The following is a 19,085-nucleotide window of genomic DNA, read 5'->3' as shown; positions in this document are numbered from 1 at the left end:
AACTCATAGGTGCAAGTCCTGCACAGGGGTTCGAAACACTACTAACCTTACATAACTTAAACTGCCTATATACGTCCCACTGCTGGCACAGGCCTCCCCTCAATCAACCGGAGGGGGTATGGAGCATACTCCACCACGCTGCTCCACTGCGGGTTGGTGGTGTTTTTACGGCTAATAGCCGGGACCAACGGCTTAACGTGCCCTCCGAAGCACGGAATCATCTTACTTTTTCGGACAATCAGGTGATTCAAGCCTGAAAAGTCCTTACCAAACAAAGGACAGTCTCACAAAGTGATTTCGACAATGTCCCCATCGGGAATCGAACCCGGACCTCCAGATCGTGAGCCTAACGCTCTAACCACTAGACCACGGAGGCCACTAACCTTATAATAACATAACTTAAGCCCACGGCTATATTTAAATAGGGGTAGTCAGAGGTACATTCACCGCAAAATGAACTAACCCACACTTCACCGAGATTTCTTATAGACCAACGTCTTCTTCTTCTTGTCGTTTCGATGGCATTCAGATTTTTCAGCCCAGTATTTTGCCACTCGGACAGCATTTTCGGTGGCATTCATCAGCTCCTCTCGCGTACAGGTATCAGGGCACGCGGGGCAAGATGTTAGATGAGCCATAGTCTGTGGCGTAACACCACACACGCAACTCAGGTCCGATCCAATTGAGAAAACCCCACCTGGACAGGATATCTTTACTTCGGCTAACCTGTGTGCGGAGTCTATTTAAAGATTTCCAGGTCGGCCTAGTCATAGACCAACGTGAGAGGTGGTGAGCCGTAGCGCCGTTTACAACGGGTGTTAGTGTTAATAACTCATTGGTGCATATCTGGTACCGGGGTTCGAAATACAATATACCTTTATCATCAGTAGAATAATCGTAGTCCATATCAGTGTTTGTATATAGATTGCAGTGTTCAGCTGGTCTGCTTCCAAATTGCAATGCAAATAGCGCTCGTCGCCGGGACGCGGCGTCGACAGCCACAAGCGAGATTGGTGTTGCCAGCTCTGGACAATGTAAACTGCGGATTTACATTCAAAGGTTTTTGAATTGGAATATTTTTTTTAACCGACTTCAAAAAAGAAGGAGGTTATCAGTTTGACTCTTATGTGTAATATTGTTGTTCTACTTCTCGTCAGGGTTGGGTCTGTGTGAATCCCGGTTAGCCCTGTTCGGTGAACGCGTGACTTGCCTCTTTGAGTCACGGGCTCGAATCCCGGTTCAGGTTCTAAACCATAGAATTCGACTTTATGAGTTCATGTTTAGATCATAGATAATTGATTGCACATGCTTTCCAGGATTCGTGTCCGGTTGATGGCAATAGGTTCACCCCCCCTCCCACCCTATACATGGGATTCAAGCATTCTTAGCATTATAATTATTATAACACATAACATAACATAAGCTCGCGCTATATTCCTAATTGGGGTCTTTAGAAGTATATTCAACGCGCATAACGTCGTTTAAATTGCCGAACAGAGTGTTTTATACCATAACAGCTCTTCTTCTATCATGTGGGTTGTGAGGTGGATTACCAACCACAGCAACCCTGGTGTCAGGGTTATTATTCAGCCGCCAAAGGCCCCTGACATGGCTCATGTAACGATTACTCACTTACATCAGTAAGTAGTAACCGGGACCATCGGCTTAACGTACCTTCCGAAGCACGGATGATCTTACTTTCGGACAATCAGGTGATCAGCCTGTAATGTCCTAATCAAACTAGGGTTCACAAAGTGATTTTTGTGATATGTCTCCACCGGGATTCGAACCCGGGCCCTCCGGATGGTGAGCCCAACGCTCAACCATTGGATCACAGAGGCCGTTACCATAACAGCTAAAACACGATTATTCCAAAGATTGCAATACAAATTCTCATCGGAATAAATTCGCTCCGAGATGGAATTAAGGTGACCCATTAATTGCAAGTTGCAACCGACTACCAATAACCAAGATACTACGAACATAGATCGGATCACTTGGCGTTGGCATGGATTTGCAGAATCGGACCTAAATCGCGATGCAAATAACTAGAGCGGGTTTGGAAAATATCTGGTTGGCTGCAGCTGGAGTTGATGTTGCCAATCGAGAAATTATTTTCCATTAAGTAGAATTTACTATATTTAGAATTTACTGTCTCGCGTTGATTTATATACTACCATCGAGAGCTGACTCGTGAATGACATAACTCTCATTATATGAGATGAGATGATTTGTCTCACTCTGAAAAATCAACTAGGAGGGAATTTATGACCGGAATGACAAGGACCGATAGCTTTCATGAGTCAGACTGTTTTACCATTTATTTTACTCACATATCGTGAAGATGCAGGCCATAACATACGTCAAGATAGGCCGAACCACAGGCTACCAGAAGTAACCCTACCCCAGGGGTTGGGATCTGTCTGTAAAACCGTTTCAACACTTTCACGAACACTGACCACCGCTCGTTGGCCTTCATTCATAATGTACCATTTGGGATCGTAAAATCGACCGTAGAAGTTGTGTCCGTGAAAGTGTTAACAAACGATTCTTCTTCTATCGTGTGGGTTGTGAGGATACCAACCTCATCAACCCTGGTATCAGGGTTACTATTGAACCGCCAAAGGCCCCTGACATGGCTCATGTAACGACTACTAACTTGCATTAGTAAGTAGGAACCGGGACCAACGGCTTAACGTGCCTTCCGAAGCACGGATCATCTTACTTTCGGACAATCAGGTGATCAGCCTGTAATGTCCTAGCCAAACAAGGGATGACAAAGTGAACAATCGATTTAAGTTATTAGCGTCAATATTTGCGAAATAAACAAAAAAAGCTTCAAAGAACGTATTTGGTTGTTTGGTGTGGCAACACTACCCGACAAGGTTGGCAGATGTGTTGCAACTATGGATGCATGTGAATTGCTGTGCGTTATGAAATGTGGGCGCCGGTAATGACGCAGAAGAATAGAGACAAAGAAATCACTTTATCTTAATATTTGATACATTAGCGTCGATTTCTGCGGATAAATTTAATATTAAGTTTAACCTTACCTTCTCCTGTCTTGTGGGTTGTGCCGGTTGTGCGGCTGATAACTGACTATATTAACCCAATAAGGCACTTTCCAGGTTAGGTTAGGTTAGGTTGCAAGATATCCTGTAAGTAGGAAAATGCTACTTTTCAAATCTGGTAGAGCAAATAAGAGGGCATCCTCTTACTAAGATCGACCACTGATATTTTATCTGATATAAGTAATAGGTAAGTAATACACACTCTGTCTCAGTGTGCGGTAGAGTTTGCCGCTCTAGGATTGGCTTGCACAGCCATGAAAGAAAGTGCATTTCTTTGAGGCAATGACGTCATAAATCGTCTGAAACAGACGTATAAGGCCAATGATGATGATGATGATGAAGTAATACAATAATTTATTTCGGAGGTTTATAATATCGGAAATATTGGAAAATAATTCGAAAATCCTTGTATGAACAGAACATACATATCGTTGTAAGAGTTTAACTCTTGTTTGTTTGTTTGTTTGTTTGTATACTCTTTATTGCTTTAAAATACGAAGATTTTTTTTTAACTCTTCTTCAAATATGATGTCAAAAACGACACTCGTGTAAGTATCGTTAAACTTTTACTTAAATAAAATAATCTTTTAGGAAAACGGAATAGCAAGGAGAGTTCGAAAGAAAAATAAAAGTCAGCGTTATTGTCTTGTAACCAATGGTTTTTTTTACAATTCAAAGCAAAGAAAGTGTCCCATGCTCACTGTGGCATAACATTCGAAGTCTTTGCGCAATTGCAACAATAGAAAAAAAATAAACGCTAGAACGTAACCCGTTACGGGTCAGTTGTTGATGCAAATGAGTGGGAACAAGATATATGGAGTAAAAAATAAACTTCATTTTAAAAAGCGAATTCGTTTCAATGCGCTTTGCGTTCGAGTTTTATGTGAGTTTTTGAGTGTAATTTTATTGTTTTCTGCTTGTTTTTGCTTGTTATTTGTGTAATCGGTTTTGTGGGAAGTTTCGCGTTTGTCTGGTGTTGCCATAAAATTGATTTACGTCGTATATTTGGCAAACGGTGCGGTAAAGAAAGGCTCGTAGTTTATTTTGGGGTAAATATAACGTGGACCCTAAATAGTTGTGTTACAGTTGTGTGACCCACTTTATGAATGACAGAATTTCTGTAATGTACTTACATGTAGATATTCTTAGCTAGCGGACAACTTTGCGGTTTCTTGATTATGTTTGTTTTCATTGCTCTGTTTGACTTTGTTACTTATTTTATATTCCAAACGAATATTATTATTCAAGTCATCAAAGTACACTTATTAAGAACTTATCATTCGTTCTTTATTTATGCGAGATGGCGAATTTACAAAGAGTTATTGCCCTATCCCTTTTAAAATGTATTATTTATTTATTTATAAAGGTACATACAACATTACAGTATAATCCAATGCGCTGTATGACGAGAAAAAAAGACAATATAAAATCTAATATAACACAAAATAAACAATGAATGAAAAAAGAAACAAAAAGAAAAATAAGACTATGAACATGAAAAACAATAAAAAAATAAAAAAATTCAATTTCAAAATTAAAAACTATCACACAAAAAAAAAAATAATGGGAAAGAAAAAACAAAACAGTAAATCATTAACAAATCTTCTCGCAAAAAGCCAAACACTCTCTCCATACACTCCACCATCTGTCAGCGAACACATCACAATGTGGTGTCGATTCCAACATTGCGGAGAGGAGACGCAAAGCACGCATGAGAGGTGAAAAATCTTTTCAGGCATCACAAAAAGTAACTAAATAAATTCATTTCCTCCTACAAAACGTGGAAATTTGTAACAAAAACACGTTTTTGTCCCAATAGTGACACATTCAAAATATTCCGACTAACTATAAGAATCCCTGAAGTTTCGTTTTCCCAATAGAATACAGCATTAGTTTATTCTTGTTGGTGCGCAAACTTGGTGTAGGTATCGTGTTTTCTGTATTACTGTATTCAAATAAAGGGTCCGTTCTGTATTTTGGAGTAGTACGGCAACCTCTATTGTAACTTAGTGGCCTTTTTGGCCTACTGGATGTACTGATCGAATTACGGACAAGACTTTGAAAAATGGAACGAAAGTAGTGAACTCCTTTTTTTAGCCGTATTGTAAATCTAAATGAATAAAAATAGGTATCAAAGGTATTTGCTTTAAAAAGGTAAAATTTTTGCAGATAGTCTGCTGACCATGAGGTTATATGGACTAAAAGTACTCTAGGTGTAAAACTACATTTTTAGTTATAATATGAATAAAAAATACTAGAATTACGTTTATTACATTATAAAAACAAAATGTAATTAATTCATATTATTCAATCATAGACTAAATAAAAAAACAAAAATAAATTATAAACATGTTAATTATTTTTTTGAACTATTAAGAGTGTTCTTAAATGGAGCAGTTTAAAAAAAAACTGTCAGGGTCCATGACTACCTCATATGTTTAATATTCTTCGTAGAAGTTGTAATAAATGTGACAATTTTGGTCAAATTCCCATGTTGACTTCCAATAACTTTTTTATTTGGCTGTTTTTATTTTTTCAGCTAGTGGAATAGGTATGAAGTAAAATAAAATAATTATTAAGCAAGAGATAGCGACAAAATAGTGATTTATGAAGTATGATAAAAAATTTTGAAAAAGGTACAAAATGGGTCATATCTCCTAAACCGTAAATAATCGCTGAACATACATGGGGGTGTTTCTGATATCCAATGAGCCCCTCTATCTGATTTTTCATTTTGAACGTGAACCTCTGGGCCACTCTATATAATAGACATTTTACAAAGACTACCTATCTCATTCGACTAAGCAGAAGAAACTGTCTGTCATGAAAATTCAATTCGTAAAGGAGTGAAAGAGCTTAGCAGGTTATTTTTTGTTGAATATTTCTGTAGATGCTCCATACCCCCTCCGGTTGATTGAGGGTAGGCCTGTGCCCAGCAGTGGGACGTATATAGGTAGGCTGTTTATGTATGTTATGTATTTCTGTAGACCTTCTTCTTCTTTTCGTGTGGATTTGTGGGGTGGAATACCTACCTCATCAACCCTAGTGTCAGGGTTATGATTGAGCCGCCAAAGGCCCCGGACATGAGCCGTGTAACGACTACATACTTACATCAGTAAATTGCTATTTAGCAATAAGGCCGCCTATTGTACTTATGTTTTTATTCGTATGTTTATGTCCTTTGTATATGTCGTTGTACAATAAAGTATTATTGATTGATTGATTGATCAGTATGTAGTAGATAATTAATGTTTTATAATGATTTTGTGCAAAGGTGTTTAATAGTTAGCTTTGACGTTGATTTTAATTTTCATGTTTGTTGCAGGTAAGCAAAGAAAATTGACCACTAGTTTGCCAGTCGTCGCAATGTTGGGGATATCTTCCACCCTATCATCATCTGGTATGTTAAACTCATAAACAGTCAAGTAAGTAAACTATTTGTCTTGTAAAGGGGGTTAAATTAAAATTCCTATCTTTTCTAGACTGCCCCAAAACGAAATGTTTTCTCTGTCAAGCCTTTAAGTTGTTTAATCATTTTAATATGTTTTGTCCTGTGTACAGGAGGGTTAAAAAGGCTTGCATTGCGCATTTTATATGCGCAAATATCAAATTGTAATATTGCTTTCTTAGATGAATTGCTTCGATGTCGCCATTTTAACCCCCTGTCCTTAAATGTATTTAAAACATCATAAAATGAGTACGTGTAGAAACAACAAATTAGTACGATTTTTGTCTCACACTACATTTTATTTAAAAACGTTACAAAACGAAACAACGCAACAAGCATTGTCGTTCTAAATCCAAAGTGGCGCAAACGTTCCAATTTGGAACTTCAAAATTATTTCCTCCACGGTATCTTTCGATACTACAATTTAAATTTAGAACACGCACACACGCATTCGTTACGTTCTCACGCACGTCAGCTTAAGTGTGAAATAAGTCATTAAGGAGCACTGATCCAAAGCATATTCAACCTTAAAAAGGGGTGGGTTTATTTCAATTTTGTTTAGAGAGTTTGGTAGATATAGAGGGTAACCCCGGGCGTTACGTGTTGGCGGGAAGTTGTAACGGATATATGGAATTTTTATGTGCGCTTCATTATTCGTAGCCATCTTTGTTTGTGAACAGGATCGCTTTCAGAAGATCCCGGGATAAAAATATCTATCTCTCGCTATGCTGAAACAACAGCACTTATGAAAATTACGTTCAAGGTTCCCAAGTACTTGAGTTTAATATAAATTCGTTTATTACTAAAACGTGTGCGCTTGTTTACAAACGTTTTCATATCAAAATAGACTCGTGAGATAATATTTTATATCAGAAAGCTCTAAGTCTTGAGAAATCTGTTTGTATAAGTATACAGGGTGTTAGTGACATCGTAACGAAAACGTTGAGGAATGATTCTGAGTTGATATCAAGTGGAATTTTCCGTCGCAAAAGTATGGAATGTGTGCATATGTGATCCATACAGCAAATCTTCTTCAAGTCCTATTTGTTTATTATTTTGGTAACCATCCACTGACCATTAGGTAATTTGTGGGTGGTGGATAAGTAAAATAAGTGTGAGTTATATTTTTATGTTGTCTACATTTTTAACAAAACATAATACCTAATTGATTTGGTTTATTTGTGATATGAATTTTGATCTAATACACCTAACTGAAATAACTTTTTATTTCGATTTTAATAAAGAACAGTTTACACTTTAGTGGATATTTTAGAGATGTGGTGTAAAATAGTGACTAAGATTGAGAAGGGAATTTTAGGTTAGGTTGGACACATAGATCGGATGAAGGATAATAGAATTGCAAAAGCGGTATATAAAGCGAAAGTTGATAAAAACTGGCAGAGGAAGACCTAGAAGGACTTACATTGACTAAATCGGAGATGTCCTTAGAAGAGGTTTAGTACGATCTACTCTAAACCGGCGTGCGAGTATGAAGCAATTGATGAATGTGGGGGAAGTAAGAGAGGTGTGTCAGGATCGAAGCAAATGAAATTCTATAGTCTCTGCTTACCCCGGTGGGAAATGGACGTGAGTTTATGTATGTATATATTTTAGTGAAGCGTTGGGTGAAAGGATAATTATGTTGATGAGGATAACATTAAATTGCTATAATCGAAAGCGAAATGGAATGCTTTCGAATGCAGTTGCACCGTGGAATGCAGGTTTCTAAGCTAGAGCTTAGAAACATATTTCCACGAGAAGAAATTCACTATATGTATCACGTTGGTCTAACAGAAAGCTCACTCTGACTACCCGTATTGGGTTATAGTCGTGAACTTATGTATGTGTATTGAAATGTACTCACGATTCCAGCGAAGCATACTTATTATAACGTTATATTGAACCAATTGAATCACATACTGTGATACGATTACAAAACGTCTTCGCTCGTCACTGACTCGATCACTCAATCAAATTAGCCCCATCTATTGGAGCTCCAATTAAGCTCGGGCTATTAGGCGGGTAGTATGTATTTCTATACAGCAGCCACTTACTGTCAAGAGCCTGTCCGTTCCAGGTCGACCTACTGTCGACCCCACTCTCCACTATATCCCTAATTCGATTGTTCCCTGTTCTCGACTAAAATAGCGCAATCGATCGACTCAACCGCCTCTAGCCTATCAATTTTTCACAAGACCGCTCGGGGTAACGATCCAAAAATTTTACGGCGCCGCTTTTTTATCCTGAATCGTTACTAATTTTATTTAATAACTACCCAATTTTACCTTTCGGTAATTTTCGTTTCAAAGATTACATTTTGTGCGCAGTAATTTGAATTGAATTTGGTAAATGTAAAATTTGGGTCATTTATAAGCGCCTCACGTAGCCAGGAGAAAGTTTTCCTTTTAGTTTCGGGATTCATTTGAGTAAAGCAAATACAGCGACTAAATAAGAAATCGTTTCTGAAGAGAAAGTTTTGAACCGGGAAAATCTATTAAAAAGGAAAAGGAAAGGCAGAGAGCTTTGGCTCACAGAGCCATCTCTGCGACTATTTTCTTTAGCTTTAGGGCTCTATCTCGCTAGGACACCTTGCCGTGGTGGCGCAACCGTGGTTGCGTCACCAACATAAATTACATCTAACCGGTACTTCAATTGCATACATTTTACCTTTCTATCATCTCGCAGTGGAGCAGCGTGGTCGAGTATGCTCCATATCCCCTCCAGTTTATTAAAGGGAGGCTTGTGCCCAAAACTGGGAGGAATATGTCCTAGTGAAATATAGCTCTTAGTATTTCATGTTAAAATACCTAATGATGTCTTCACGTAATATTTAACAAACCAAAACTGACTGTACTTATTTATTTTATTTATAAAATACAGCCACATCACATACAGTAAAACATTTTTATACTTAGAAGGTTACGGTATTGTGAGTAATATTTATGACAATTACGGCGTACATAACTTATACATACATAAACTGCCTATATACGTCCCACTGCTGGGCACAGGCCTCCCCTCAATCAACCGGTGGGGGTAACATAACTTATACAATTAAGGGTAAATATTTAAAAATAAAGTAAAATTAAAATTACACAGCAAACTTAAAAATTAGAAAAATATTACGTAAATATAAGTGTAAGTAAATATATAAAAGTCCATCCAGAAATCAGAATCATTTATTCAACGTAATTATCATGGATAACTTGTTGAAGGTCAATTTAACATTTTTGAATTTACGTCATTTCGCAAGGTGTTATGGCTGAGGAGAAGAAATGACAAGAAATTGCAACAGCAACACATCTTTTAAATCAATGAGGGTATACATTACAAGATATTTAGTAACTAGAGGAACATGATTTAATACCAGACATTTTTATCATTTCCAAATAGAAGAAATAGATAGTTTCATGAAAAGCTGCCAAAAATTGTGGTTTATATGCACATTGCCCTACTGAGATGAAAGGAAATGAATTTCCACTTGTTAAATTTGCCAAAAAAACTGAATTTCTTGGCATAACATTCTCCTATTAAACATGAACTTAGGTACTTTCAAAATGCATCTGTGCCAATGAGGTCAACATTATAAATGTAACTTAAAGCTTTTCTAGGCGCAGTACAGTCTCGCAGCCACAATTAGTAACCGGGACCAACGGGTTAACGTGCTTTCCGAAGCACGGATCATCTTACTTTCGGACAATCATCAGCCTGTAATGTCCTAACTAAACTAGGGATCACAAAGTGGTTTTTGTGATATGTCCCCACAGGGATTCGAACCCGGGGCCTCCGGATCGTGAGTCCAACGCTTAGCCACTGTACCACAGAGGCCGTCCGGGTAGACCCAACTAACTAATCTACACCAATTCCATAAGTCGGGAAAGTGTGTAGGTAGTCGCGGTCTCATCTGGTAAATAAAATGGATAGGTGTATATTAAACGACGTTCATAATTTACGCCGCAATTTCTCCCACGAAGCGTCGTAACTTAATCCTAAACACAGTATACAATAGATCTTTGTGTTGTTTGAAATGGATGCTCAATCCGTCGGCGATATTTTTTATTTATACATGAGATGAAGCCGGATTAAATTTTATACTCCCGTTTTAAACGCGGAAAACTTCCCGGAACAGGAATGTGGACATAAAAAGTCCGGGCATCGTTAATTCTTCGGACTTAAGAGTTTTTGTATCTTAATTAAGATTTAGTCGGCTCTAAATTAAATTGCAGGTAAGAGCTTTTATAAAAGTAAGTGAAATAATTGTAACAACAACATCACGCCTGTATCCCCAAATGGGTAGGCAGAGGTGTATTATGAATAGGAATGGGTGTATAAAACTATACACGTCTGCCACCTCTTCGGCCGGGTGACAGCCCTCAGCGCTCCCCATTTGTCCGGCCAAGTAGTTAATACCATTTGCGGCAAATCTACAATAAGTCACGTAAAATATAACAACCATTGGAACATAACATTACTTATAAAAAAATGATTTATTAATTGTACTTAAATACTTCAACTATCATCTCCTTTACCTTACCTGAAGATTTGACAGGTCTGGCCGCTATCGACCCACTTATCGCTATCGACCCACTAGGGTCGATTAATTCTTTCAAATATTTTTCCTCTCAGACGACGCCCTGAGCCGAGGTTCGCGCCCAACTGGGCACCCTCAGGCCTGATGTCTTAAACGTTGTACCGGGTGAGAGCCTTCAGCACTCCCCATTTGTCCGGCCAAGTAGTTAATGCCATCTGCGGCAAATCTACAATAAGTCACGTCAAAAAAAAAACAGGTCTGGCTTTTACAGAAGCGATTATCTGTGTGGCCTTCCTACCCGCGAAGGTATAACCAGCCCAATACAGGTTAGGTCACATACCTCCGAAAACCATTTCTCGGCACGTGACCATTTAATAGTCTACAAATAGAAAACAAATTATCGAAATTCGTTCTTAAAACGACTACTTACAACAACAGGAAACACCAAATAATAGACTTGTCACTTTGAGAAATTTATATCAATCTTGCTTGATGGATTAAGTTCTTATAAAGCGTTTTTTTCCAAAGATAACAAATTTTTCCTACACTGTTTTCCGTCATCGGAAAGCTGGTACGTTTTATTCGAAGCTTAGAAAATGATAGGAGGAAGTATTCAAGACAATCCGCGTTAGATATGAGATATGAGGAAAAGCGTCACTTCTCAGTGTATGTGGTTTATTCTTTGTTTACTGTTTTGACGACAAATATCAGACAAGGGATATAAGGTACAGTCACGAGCAATATCATGTACCCACTTTAGAACCCTGTCGCAGTATCATATTTGACATTTAATAAGACTTACGATTTAATTACGTGTTAACTTGGCCATTCTTCTAGGCTCGTGTGGACTGTGAAGTTGTTGATTTTGCATAACTTATTAATTATAAAGTACCTACTTCTTAATTTCGTGGAAAAGCTAGACGTCAAATGTTTTGCGTCACTTAACTTTAAAAACATTATAAAAAGTTAACCGCAGAATTAAAAAATATTGAGTGAAAATCTACCACAAAATGAACTAAGTACCGTCACCTCGCTTAGCTTTCTATTAGACCAACATGCCATATCTGTAATGGATCTTGTGTATTAAATAGGTAAATAGATACTTTATATTAAAATATTACGTAGTGATCCTGATTAGTACTCGAGACCGTACACCCCGGACACTCCATTCATAAATCTCATTCTTACCGAGTGCCGCTTCGCTTAACACGTAAGTGCGAGCGAGATGCAATCCGCGCGCTCTCCCCCTTACTAGTTACTCCTTAGCGGTTTACGGCTATTTACGACTGCAGTAAGACTCAGAGGGGGTAAGCGATGCGAATTGGTGGCGGGGCGGGGAGTTACCGTTCCCTACGTAATATTATTCTTTATTCTATGACAGGGGGATGCTAATAATTACTGAATTCGATTTGCTTAGTATCACTTTTATTCTTGATCTGACCTGGGTACTTACGTATTTAGTTGATAAACATCTTAGGTTATTTAATCAATACGTAAAAAATAACAATAAAAACGACACCAGCTTATTATAAATAGAATACTTCAAAAAATAAAACCAATTAAAAAAAGAAATCAATAATTAAATAAATTTGAAAAATAATTATAATTGTACCACCCCCTCTGCATATACAATCAATGTAATATGTCCTTGGTAAGTTTGACCTAATCTTGGGAAGCAATAGATGAATTTTCATTCAACTTTTTTATTGTTTATGTATGCTCCATACCACCCAGTTGATTGATGGGAGGCATGTGCCCAGAAGTGGGAAGTATATTAGGTTGTTTATGTTATCTTCTCTCTTCTTATCGTGTGGGGTGTGAGGTGGAATACCAGACTCATCAATCCTGGTGTCAGGGTTATGCTTGAGCCGAAAAAGGCCCCTGACATGGCTCATGTAACGATTACTCACTTATTTCAGTAAATAGTAACCGGGACCAACGGCTTAACGTGCCTTCCGAAGCACGGATCATATATTATATTACTTTCAGACAATCAGGTGATCAGCCAGGTCGGGTTCAGTTGATCAGGTTTATGTTATGTTTTACTGTTTTGATCTGCACTTCTCTAAGACTATGAGGTAAAAATGGCACCCAGGGTGTTAACCGGGACAAGTCATTAGTTCTTGGTATTTAATTAGTACTGAGAAAAAGCTGGAGTTCTTTAACTTCAACAAAAACAGTCAGAATTACTAGATTCTAGACTACTCTAGACAATTTGTTACAGAACACAATCTCTTCGCTTCAGGAAGGAAGCACTAAAAGTAAATTAAAAGTGTAACTAAGAGGCAAAGACATAGAAATAAAGAGAATCGCTTGGATAATACTAGAAACTAATTAAATTACACTCATATAAAAAAAAAGTGTTGCTAAATAAAAACTGAACGTTCTTGTCGTTAAAAATCTTAAGTAGTTTTTTTTACTAACCTCAATATAAATGTGTAACTTTTTAATAAAATAAAAATAAAATCATATGAGGAAATTCGCATTCCTGAGAAAAGCATTTCGGAGGTATGTGATCTAACCTATATTGGGCTGGTTTTTCCTTCGCGTGTTGGACAGACAGGCAGTCGCTTCTGTAAAAAAACCGGACCTGTCAAATCTTCGGGCTAGGTAAGCGGACCCTGGGAAAATGGGATAACGCTTCCATAGCATAGTTCCGTAGCATCTCCAGAAGATGATGAGTCTTTTTTAACATGATGAACCATTTTGGGCGATGGTATCCATGTTTGGACTTCGTATTAGAAGTGGAAGCAAGTTGGCTTCTGATTACATGTGGATCTCCCCTCTATGTTTTTCATTCGCACTCAGACCAGCATAGAAGCAATTGGCCTAGAAATCAATAAAGAACAATGAGTAAGTGGGTTGATGGGGTTGGTAATCCACCTCACAACCCACACTATAAAAGAATGAGTAAGTCCTTGCTAGCTACCAAAGTCAAAATAAATTATTTTTTGCACTGCCATGACTAAATGCTGCGCTGTATTTGGCCAAATAGAAATCATAAACCTTTATTTAGACATCGTCTAGTTTGATTAATTTTTATCTTTGAAAACGACTTATAAAAGCAAAGATTCTGATGGTAATTTGTTTTGATCATAAATCTAACTTATATCAAGTGATTTATGGAGAAAGATTACACAAAATGGCCGGCTACAGAAGGCGTGATGCGTTTAAAATACGTATCACATGATGATTTAAAAATAATACCTACATCTCTTCAACGCAAGTTACACGCAGCAGCTCTGTGGAATCCGTCATAGCTTTGATGAATCCATGAAAGCCATGTAGAATCCGTGATGCCCTTGTAGCGATAAGGCCTTCATTTGCTTACTTAAGAGTTTTTTTGTAATTATTTCTTTTTATTTTGGTGCAAGAAAGTGTATTTGTATTGTATTGTAATCCGTGACACCCTTGTAGAATCCGCGACGCCCTTGTAGAATCCGTGACGCCCTTGTAGAATCCGTGACGCCCTTGTAGAATCTGTGACGCCCTTGTAGAATCCGTGACGCCCTTGTAGAATCTGTGGCGCCCTTGTAGAATCCGTGACGCCCTTGTAGAATCCGTGACGCCCTTGTAGAATCCGTGACGCCCTTGTAGAATCCATGATAGCCCTTGTAGAATCGCATGTCTTACACAGTGACGTGCAAAAAAAGGCGCGAAACTTATGTAAAAAGAGCTTTATTACTTAACCATTAGGCAGATAACACCAGAGTACAAGAAAGAACAATTTGAAAAAGGAAAGGAGCCAATGTCCTTACTGTTAAAGAGTTTTTACAACAGGAACATTCCCACATCAAAGTATACTAACAGGAACAGGGGGATTAAAATAAAAAGGCCACATCAAAGCAATTCACCTAAAAAAAATCAATATTGCTATTTGACATTTGTTTGCATTGCGCACTTACTTTTATATGCGCAAATATCAAATTGCGATATTGCTTTATTAGATGAATTCAATTCAATTCATTTACTTATTTGAAAATAACCAATCATATACATCAGCTGCAAATTAATATAAGATAATTAAGGTTACAATTAAAAGCCTCCGTGGTCTAGTGGTTAGAGCGTCAGGCTCACGATCTGGAGGTCCGGGTTCGATTCCCGATGGGGACATTGTCGAAATCACTTTGTGAGACTGTCCTTTGTTTGGTAAGGACTTTTCAGGCTTGAATCACCTGATTGTCCGAAAAAGTAAGATGATTCCGTGCTTCGGAGGGCACGTTAAGCCGTTGGTCCCGGCTATTAGCCGTAAAAACACCTCCACCAACCCGCAGTGGAGCAGCGTGGTGGAGTATGCTCCATACCCCCTCCGGTTGATTGAGGGGAGGCCTGTGCCCAGCAGTGGGACGTATATAGGCTGTTTATGTATGTATGTTACAATAGGTACCTACAGTAATATGCGCAATAATTGCTTCGATGTGGCCGTTTTAACCCCCAGGGCTATCATGAATTCATTTATGTATATTTTTAATTGAAGGTTCAGTTGTTATTTTATTAATCCAGAAATTGGCATTTAATTTCCTGTCCATGGCAGCTTTGTCCAATCCAATTCTATAGTGACGTAAAGCTTAAAACAGTTAAACCGGATAGGAAGTTACATCACAAAGGTAAACAATATCCACTTCAGGCTTTAATCGAGAAGTTTCGACATCATTCCCTTAATTCTGAGTGTACTTTGTCTAAATTTAGCCAATAGGGATGTCTGCAGTTGACTCGTATCACTCTGTTTTCGTTTCTAACGTTACGAATGTTGGAACTGATTTAATGTGAGTGTATAGTGTGATTACTAAACAAAAAAAACTTAACTGGACTCACGCCCTTAATCCCTATAGGGTAAGTCAGATCCTGAAGTCCTCAAGTGGAAACAGTATACTTATCGTCTCGTCGTTAAATATTAAATACGAGTACCTATATTAACAAAGAGAAAATTAAATCGAAAAAAATGTGTTTCGGACAGGACTTGATAAGCTCTTGTCAAGCCTATATTCATAAAAAATAAATGTAATTTTACATTGGGTATTAAGAGGTTTTTTTATGTTCATTACTTAATATTCAGTTCCAGATTCAAATTAAAAATTTAAGTAATTTTTAAATACGGAACGGTAACGATTTTTTTTGTTGAGAAATATAATTTTTAATTTTAATTTTCTGTACTTATAATAAATAATCCTTCAATAACGAAAACGAAGTCCCGACTTTATTTCACATATTCCGATCGCTTTTCTCTTCAAAAGCTACACGATACGAACCATATCAATATGATTGATTCCTCGATTGATTCCCAACTCTAGAGCAGCACTTATCTGTTCGTGGGACTGACAGACGGACACTCAGTAGATCCATGTTTACGTCCTCTTAACAGCTTCCCGACCCGATTAGTTAGCTAACACTCAGTTTGATTGGAGGTAGACCCTTCAGTTTTTTAAGTCCGGTATATGCCGTGTATTATATCGGATATTATACACGAGATCAGATGATTCTCTTCCCGGGCATGTCGTAAAACCGACAGAGATCGTGTGTCCTTTACAACACGTGTGGAATACCCTAGCAAGACAGAGAACATGTATAGGTATACTAATGATTTCGAAATATCACATAAGAGGTCTTTCAGCTTTACGTAACTGTTCATTTTAATGTTATATAATATACTTCTTTTTCATCAAAAATAAATTGAAACACGTCCGAAATTTTGTTCAACAAAACACAGTTTAATTAAATTTTTAATTTGAATTTGGAACGGTTACATTAAGAATTAAAAACCGTATATAAATATCCACTAAAATGACATTTACTTATTTTTACGAAAATCCTTACGAAACGTTGCGGGATGTATGGCTGGATATCACGGACTAATGAGGTTAAGGTTCGTCATATCCAGCCATATTTCTTGTCTTGTAACACTCGGCTCTGTCCATCCGGTAGGTATTAACACTTTCAAGGACATTTCGTCTAAAGACGTTCCGATTCCAAGGTGTCATTACCTATTATGAACCATCAATGACCCATGATCTCTATCATGAGTTATGTATTGCATGTACCAATGTATATTTAAAGACAAAAGCTTATTTCTCTCACTCGACTATTCAAAACCCAGCTCTATACAATGTGTTAGAGTAGGCGGGTCTAGCTTTGTCTGATTGACAGCATTATGCGGAGGTTAACAGCAGTAATCAATCATTTTTATGTTACACTTTGCTGTCCATTTTTGGGTTGAAGTGTTGTTATGAAATTCATGCATTGAAAGCGCCTTTGTAGCTTGTTCTAAAATTGAAACATAGGACTGAATTATTGCTTTGTATCGTTTTACGTTTTAGGATAGCGTTCACTAAAATCCTTCCGCATCCGATACGCTGTCAGATTCTGAAGTTTTATATGAAATTATAATCAGTATTAAAGATAAAGATAAAGAAAATGTATTTGGTTAAACATGAGTAATATAAATACAGATGACAGTGTTCACATTATACGTTCTTCATGTTTGCCCGCGGTGCACAAAATTTAAAATTTATTTACGATAGATTATAAATTGATTAATTTATTAATTTATAATGTATCGTATTACATAAGTAATAAGGTCGATTTCTCTTTCATTAATTGGAAAAATCTAGTGTTAGTGTGGCGCGTAATACGCGCCGAATTCTTTTGATGACGTTTGCAGAATTTTTAAAATAACAATACAAAAGGTGACCTTATCTGTTCTGTGATAGTGACAACGCGCACGATTATTAATAGGTATGCGATTTTAGAATTAGTAGGACCGTCTATAGCAGATTGTCATTATACCACCAATCAATAAATGGGTTGTTCTTCTTTTTTATCGACAATGATCTGTCCTTCGTTCTGCTTCTGATAAGTTATGTTTTAGAATTTTATTTCATGTTTTGATTGTCCAAAAATATAGTTATCTTATTATACTCAAAATACAAGCAAAATACTAATCGGTTCCTCAATTAGTTATTAACGTAGCTTGATCGTTTTTCACAAAATTATGTGACAGAGTGGTAAATTGAAATGCTGTCTCCAATGAAAAGGGCCAGTCTGTCACAATATTTTTTGGAATGCGCCTGCAAAGAAAAGTATGTTACCAAGATAAAGAGAACCACTAAATAGTCCTCTACAGACACATCTTTATATGATGTTTTAAAATACATATTTATTGCCGTTATAATTTTGAAGATGTTAAATCCGATAAATCGAGAAAATGTCTTTTTATTGTCGATAAAAAAGAAGAACGACCCAAATACATAAATACATCGATAACCACTAAAGGGCCTTACATGTGGTTTATACTGTCATGATGTCATGATATACTTTTGTCTAAGAAAACTGAACTGTAAAAATTGTGCTCAATGCTATAAACAAAACACTACTTACTTAGCACTAATCATCGGTATACAAGTTACTAAGTGGAGCCTACTTCTTTATCTATCTATATGTACTTACTTACCTACATATAAAAAAACCTTCTATCCGGGAAAACATTTCCGACTTTAATACGTCGATCACGTATAAAAATACGATAAAAAGAGCGTATGAATTTCACTCCGCGTTTACCGTTCGACCTGCGCCTTACACCCCATTCGCTATAACTTCCAACGGTTCCAACTTGTTTTATTTTGAGCCCAGCACTCGTAAGATGCTTTTACGGCGTCCCCAACATACATTTTTCAACGAATCCAAATACTATTTTGTCGCACATCCTCGGAGAGGAAATAACAAATCGACGCAACATGCTCGCTTCAAACTTAGCGCTCCGCCGCCATGACAGAATTTTCCCGCTCTTTCATACATATTTTTTTCTCTTACGATGCTTTGATTTATGGCGTCTACAGCCTTGATATTGGCCACAGCAACAGATGTTTGATTTCGACGCTCGTTTTTGTTGGAAATGCGTTTAAAATTGCTTTGCGTATGGCGAATTTACATAAAGGAAGCTTTTGCAATAACAAATGGGATGTTATTATTCTTGCTTTACATACGTACAGGAAAGTTGTTTGGAATAGTTAGCAACGAATGTAAAAAAACATTTTCTGAT

At 37.3% G+C, this 19,085-nt stretch overlaps 1 protein-coding gene across 2 annotated transcripts in view; it reads left to right on the top strand.

Moving 5' to 3' along the window:
- Window positions 1-19,085, top strand: part of LOC126371433 (uncharacterized) — a 335,692-nt gene that overhangs the window by 35,027 nt on the left and 281,580 nt on the right. The gene's annotated exons all lie outside the window — the stretch shown is intronic.

The sequence above is a fragment of the Pectinophora gossypiella genome, chromosome 12, assembly GCF_024362695.1.
Source record: "Pectinophora gossypiella chromosome 12, ilPecGoss1.1, whole genome shotgun sequence".
Taxonomy (NCBI): domain Eukaryota; kingdom Metazoa; phylum Arthropoda; class Insecta; order Lepidoptera; family Gelechiidae; genus Pectinophora; species Pectinophora gossypiella.
This window is presented reverse-complemented; position numbering and strand designations above follow the sequence as displayed.